Source organism: Notolepis coatsorum, assembly GCF_963971535.1.
Source record: "Notolepis coatsorum genome assembly, chromosome: 9".
NCBI classification, from domain to species: domain Eukaryota; kingdom Metazoa; phylum Chordata; class Actinopteri; order Aulopiformes; family Paralepididae; genus Notolepis; species Notolepis coatsorum.
The window spans coordinates 100158772-100165782 of NC_140173.1; positions in this window are offsets into that span (position 1 = coordinate 100158772).

Sequence of the window (7011 nt, forward strand, 5' to 3'; positions counted from 1 at the left end):
TTTAATTAAATCGTAGCCTATATCCCCTAATTCCTTTTTCTTTTCTTTTTTTAATCTTCACTATCCAATCGGATCCATCGTCGACGTTGTGCCATCACCACGCTCCATTAAGCATACTGATAAGAGTGCACAGTCTCAGCCATGTTTTGAGAAGCGAGTCTCTCGCACACAGGCAGCGAATACCCCTGTTGCTACATTCCTCAGGCCTATATCTGCCAACACCTTTGCGCTACAATGGCTTTGGCCCTTTTCCCCCCAACCCGTAATAGTCTGCGTGGGCTGTAATGGTCTGTTGACAGGTTTAGGCTGAGGTAATTTTGTTGCTGGGCTTTACTGTGAGGTGCCAAATCTTCCCTTGAGGGGGAAAATGGAGAAGTAGAGGCAGGGAAGCTAGGTATTAGCTTTCTATTAGGGACTTTGTTATTGACCAATTGTTGTTATAAAACTTTGGAAAGAGAAGCCAGCAAATCATTTTTATATCAGCACATTGTCATAACATCCTCTTATCTTCAAGCACTTTGAGGTAATTCTAGGGTTGGTTTTTTGCTTTGTTGGAGGAAACTTTTAGGTGGTTATAGCTGTAATCTAGCCTGGTGTTAAAATGATAAGTAGTGCTTGCTCTTTGGTGGCTATAGCTGTAGTCTAGCCTGGTGTTAAAATGTTAAGTAGCGCTAACTCTTTGGTGGTTATAGCTATAGTCTAGTTTAGTAGTGTTAAAATGGTAGCGCTAACTCTTTGGTGGCTATAGCTGTAGTCTAGCCTAGTAGTGTTAAAATGTTAAGTAGTGCTTACTCTTTGGTGGCTATAGCTGTAGTCTATCTTAGTAGTGTTAAAATGTTAAGTAGCACTATCTCTTTGGTGGCTATAGCTATTCTAGCTTAGTAGTGTTAAAATGTTAAGTAGCGCTAGCTCTTTGGTGGTTATAGCTGTAGTCTAGCTTAGTAGTGTTAAAATGTTAAGTAGCGCTAACTCTTTGGTGGTTATAGCTGTAGTCTATCTTAGTAGTGTTAAAATTTTAAGTAGCGCTATCTCTGGTGGCTATAGCTGTAGTGTAGCTTAGTAGTGTTAAAATGTTAAGTAGCACTAGCTCCTGAGAGCTGTGTGTTGTGGAGTTAAAAGGCATCCTGCTGTGCAGAGGCCCAGTTCATTATGTGCTGCAGGACTGCATAAAGAGAGGCCAACTGAGTACATCTCCAGCTGTACGAGCTTGTGCTTCAGACACACACACATGCACACACACACACATGCACACACACACATACAGATACACACACACACATTCAGATACACAGACACACACACATACAGATACACAAACACACACACATACACACACACACACACACACACACACACACACACACACACACACACACACACACACACACACACACACACACACACACACACACACACACACACACACACACACACACACACACACACACACACACACACATACACAAACACACACCATGTAAAATGCAAGGGACTGCAAGGACAAGAGCTAGGGGCCAGGGGTTCCCCTTTACAATGTGCAAAGCAGATCAACTGTACGCTTACTTAAACATACACAGGCACCTGCCAGCATCCCATCTCTTGTGGGACGGATGTTTTAGCCACACACACACACTCGCACGCACACACACACACACACACACACACACACACACACACACACACACACACACACACACACACACACGCACACACACACGCACACACGCACGCACGCACGCACGCACGCACGCACGCACGCACGCACGCACGCACGCACGCACGCACACACACACACACACATACAAACAACCCAAGCCCTGTGACCTCTGCAGGGCCATGCCTGGTCCTGCCTGTGCTTGAGGGAGTCGGTGGGTAGCTAATGATGGGGTGGCTTTGTACTGTCAGCTCATCTGGTTCTCATCAACAAGACGTCCCACATCACACAGAACCTTGCTGTGGAAGGTATCCGATCCACTGCACGCTTTACACGCTTGTTTTGCTGTTCCTTGATGTGTAGTACATGCAGCGCATTGTTGTACGTGTGTGCGTGTGTACGTGTGTGTACGTGCGTGTGTGTACATGTGTGTGTACATGGAAATTAGAGTTGCACGGATACCACTTTCTGCTGACTAAGTACACATGTGAAGATGTAATTTGGAGTACTCACTACTCACCGGTACAGAGTACTCACTACTCACCGGTACAAAGTACTCACTACTCACCGGTACAGAGTACTCACTACTCACCGGTACAGAGTACTCGTCACTACTCACCGGTACAGAGTACTCACTACTCACCGGTACAGAGTACTTGTCACTACTCACCGGTACAGGGTACTCACTACTCACCGGTACAGAGTACTGGCATGAGTACTTTAGGCTGCTTGATATTGACCATTGTTTACTGCTACTAGCTATATTCCACTGAAAGTTGTAATGGAAAGCATTATTATAGTTTCATACTTTTTTTTTACCTCCCACTGGGTTTTCCAATGTAACTGGAAGATCAACATCATTTAGATTATTATCAAATACCATCGTGCTACACATGGTACTGGTACTGGTGGTCTTCATTTACTGGTATCAGTGGTCTTCATTTACTGGTACCGGTGGCCTTCATTTACTGGTACTAGTGGTCTTCATTTACTGGTACTGGTGGTCTTTATTTACTGGTACCGGTGGTCTTCATTTACTGGTACCCGTGGTCTTCATTTACTGGTACCGGTGGTCCTCATTTACTGTTACCGGTGGTCTTCATTTACTGGTACCGGTGGTCTTCATTTACTGGTACCGGTGGTCTTCATTTACTGGTACTGGTGGTCTTCATTTACTGGTACTGGTGGTCTTCATTTACTGGTACCAGTGGTCTTCATTGATTCAGAGTACAAGTTACCAGTTGGCTGGTATCTGTATGAACAGGTTTAGCCAGGTATCGTATTGATACTGGTGTCTGTATGAACAGGTTTAGCCAGGTATCGTGTTGATACTGGTATCTGTATTCAAGTTTCTTTAATAGTTGTCATACAGAAATACAGAATACTTTCATACAAAATGCTTCTTACTGTTACACTCCAGAGACTGTGCTAGACAAGATAGTATCAAATAACATAGTATAGCATGTAATTTAGAAGTAGAAAAGTAGAAAATGAGGTCACAGTGTTCAGTATAGACATATGTACAATGTTCGATGCAGAATAGACGTAACTGAGTTACCATATAATATACAATACTATGCAGTGTACTAATGTACAGTACTATATAGTGCAAAGCAGAAAAGGGATGAGGTACAATTTAGGTACAATTTACAGTAAGGTGTACGAGTTGTAGTGCAATCCTTCATCAATAAATATAAAGTGTGGGGAGTGGGTGCTACAGTGTGTTTGTTTAAAGTGAGTGTGTGCTATAAAGTGTGTGGGGTGGGTGCTACAGTGTGTTTGTTTAAAGTGAGTGTGTGCGTGTGGATGTGTGTGCTATGTGCGTTTGATGGTTGTTGTTGTGTAGTGTTCATTGTAAAGCTGGAGGCTCGGGTTTCTACCCTGTACCAAATACAGCAGAATGAGCAATTCCTTGACTCTATGCTTGAAGCTACTACAAATATAGCCAACAATACCATGATTGAAACCTGGCCTATGCTAGCAGCTACAGAACAGCACCACCCAAAAGACGGTCCTTGGCACAACCAAGGAGCTAGACCAAAGCAGTGGATCACCGTCAAGGAAAAAAAGAGAAAAAAACGAACCAGGACCTCACCCCCGGTACCGCCAAGAAATAGTTTCAACCTACTCTCAGAAACATGCATATCAACACCCAAAGCAAAGAGACATAGAAGCGTGGCTAACAACGCTAACGAAGCAAACAGCGGGCGAAACGGAGCTCACGCTAACGACGCTAATAGCAAGAATACCGGAGCTCACGCTAACACTAGCGAAGCAAACAGCTGGCATGCCGGAGCTCACGCTAATGCTAGCGAAGCTAACAGCCGGCACATCGGAGCACACGCTAACGACGAGACAACGAGGAAAACAGAGCCACTAGCGACACGGCTAGCAAACACGACCCAGACCGAGCGAACGGCTAACAACAAAGAGACTATCATGCGCCGAGAACGTTGCGGTAGCCAACGCCGAAGGTACGGGACCAGCGTTAACATGCCGGCTATTGAGAAGGCTAACGAGGCTTCACCAAGGCCACAGGACTGTGGAAAGAACCGGCAGACTAGGCCTAGCCCAAAAACAAACGGCCCCAAAACTGTTGGAAAGAAAAATGCTAACCTCACACAGAAAATAGACTGTATACTGATTGGAGATTCCACAACAAGGTATGTCGAGATGGCAAACACAGAAATATCTGTCTAGACCAGGGGTCAGCAACCTTTTTGACATGGAGTGCCTGTTTGAAATATAGTTGTAACTAGTGTGCCTCAACAATATTCCATGCATCGTAAATATTTTTTCTCATAATCAGGTATTTTTAATGATAATTTTTACATTATTACATCATTATCGTTATTATTAACAATATTATTATGATGGTTGTATCAACCCTAAATCTGAGTTGGGGGGGGGGGAGGGGGGAATGCGATGCAGACAAACAGCTGCATACAGTGCGACCATTTCACTCACATTTGCCCATTCATTTTTGGACACATCACACACCATCGGTGTGTGTACTGTACGTGGGCTGTCATAGCTCCACCTACAGGCCTAATGGAGAACACCAGGATGTGAATGGAGGGTGAATGTGAGGTATATCGTGTAAATAAGTTTTGATTGATCGCAAGACTACACTGTAAAAAATATATAATAATAAGTTACCAGAACTTAAAAATATTGAGTTCAGTTACTGTGCATTAAGGTTTTCAGTTTTCAATCCATAATAATCCAGAAAAATAAGTACACAACCACATTATTTCAACCTAATAAAACTATGTTTATTGTCATTGTTTTAAGAACACAAGTTGACTTGGTAATACTCACATTTTGAGTAAAGAATATGGCTTTTAACATGTGCAATGTTCAATGAAATAGAAAAATAAATAATAAAATTAGTTGATTAATCCCACTGGTCACAATGGTGACCGTAATAATGTTTTTGTTATAAGGCTCTGCAAATGTTACTGAATGATGTAGCAATGTATTTCCAGCTAAATTGAAATAAACAAATAAAGGGTCTCAATTAAATATGTGGTAGTAAAAAGAACCTGTGGGAGGATTTCAACAAGATAAATGCGACAACAGTGCAAAATATTTCACTATAATATTTCAAAGCAAATTTTTTATTTATTTTTTTACTGCTGCTGCCCCCTGTGTCTATGCAAATGCCCCCGCGTGCCTATGCAGGCACGCGTGCCTAAGGTTGCCTACCCCTGGTCTAGACAATACATCTGTCAAAGAGCTGGCCGAAAAACTTCCAACACTAATCAGACCGGGAATAAGAAAAATTGTCATTCACTCTGGATCGTTTGACATCCTGCGAAAGAAGACTGGCACAGAGACTTTGAAAGACGATTTCACACGTTTAATGAACACACTAGACAAACATCAGTCTGTGTACACAAACACTGATGTGTCCATCAGTGGACCAATTGCATGCTTTCGCAGAGGACAGGAAGCATTCAGTCGACTCCTAAATTTTAATTCATGGTTAGGGGCTGCATGTCTCGTACACAACCTGAAATTCATTGACAACTTCAATGTTTTCTGGAATAACCCAGAACGTTTTCAAAGAAATGGCTTCTTCCCAAATCGCTTAGGATCAAAGCTCCTATCAGCAAACATGCGTCATGCCTTGATGGCCTCCAAGAATATTAAGCTCACACCAGCACGAGAGATAATCATGAAGGACACAATCTCACCACGGATTACAGCAGCACAAGACGTCCCGTCCCCCCCGTCCCCCCCCATATCACACAAGGCCATCTCGTCTGATCAAATGTCCCCGAAAGCACAGAACAGTCAGTACGGTACAGAATAGCACAATTGCCATGCCATCTCTCAAAACATACAAGTAATCCTAACCAGCCAATGGCATGGTGAAAAATATACACCATCAATGCGTTTACCTGCTATTAACCTCAGGGCCATCACGGTCAAGCCAAAGCAGACCTCCTCTAAAGAAGTCCAACAAATAAAATTAGCTCTCCTAAATGTCAGATCACTGAATAATAAAACTTTCTTAGTAAATGATCTGATTAAAGAAAATAACTTAGATTGCATCTGCCTAGTAGAGACATGGCTAAATAATGACACAGCTACATCAATAATGATAGAAGCTTGTCCACCAGACTATAACTTTTTTCAAATACCCAGAAAAAATAAAAGGGGCGGAGGAGTTGCAGCAATCTTCTCCTCAAAACTCTTGTTTAGAATCACAGAACTAGGCGAGTTCATGTCAATGGAATATCTTGCCATTGAACTAAAAACAGAATCAACTATTATTGTCACAATATACCGCCCGCCTAGACACTCACCAGTATTTATACAGGAGCTCTCTGAACTGATCTCACTATGTGTTACCGGATATGATAAGGTGATCCTAAATGGAGACCTGAACATCCATTTTAATAAGAAAACAGACTCCAAAACTATGGAACAAAAAAATCTACTGGATAGCTTTGACCTAATACAGCATATAACAAATGCAACTCACCGGCTTGGGAATACACTAGACTTAGTTTTTTTTTTTTATCCACTTTTTCTCCCATTTTCCATATTTTCTCCCATCCCAATTTCGTATCATCCAATTCAACCCTCCCCTGTCACGAACGCTGTTTCTTGCCTCCCACAAGCCGGCTGCAATGTGGACTAAGTCATACATAGCACAAGTCCCCTCCGGTACTTGAGGTAACAGCAGTCGCATCTTTTCACCTGCGCAGCTCGATCTCTCAGTGTCGAGGAGTAACGCGTGGGAGGCTCACGCTGCCCCCGACACTTCCTGATTCTACTGCGCAGGCGCACCAACCGACTTGTAGGAGTCGCTTGTTCACAACGTTCGATCCCCACCCTTCAGTTTT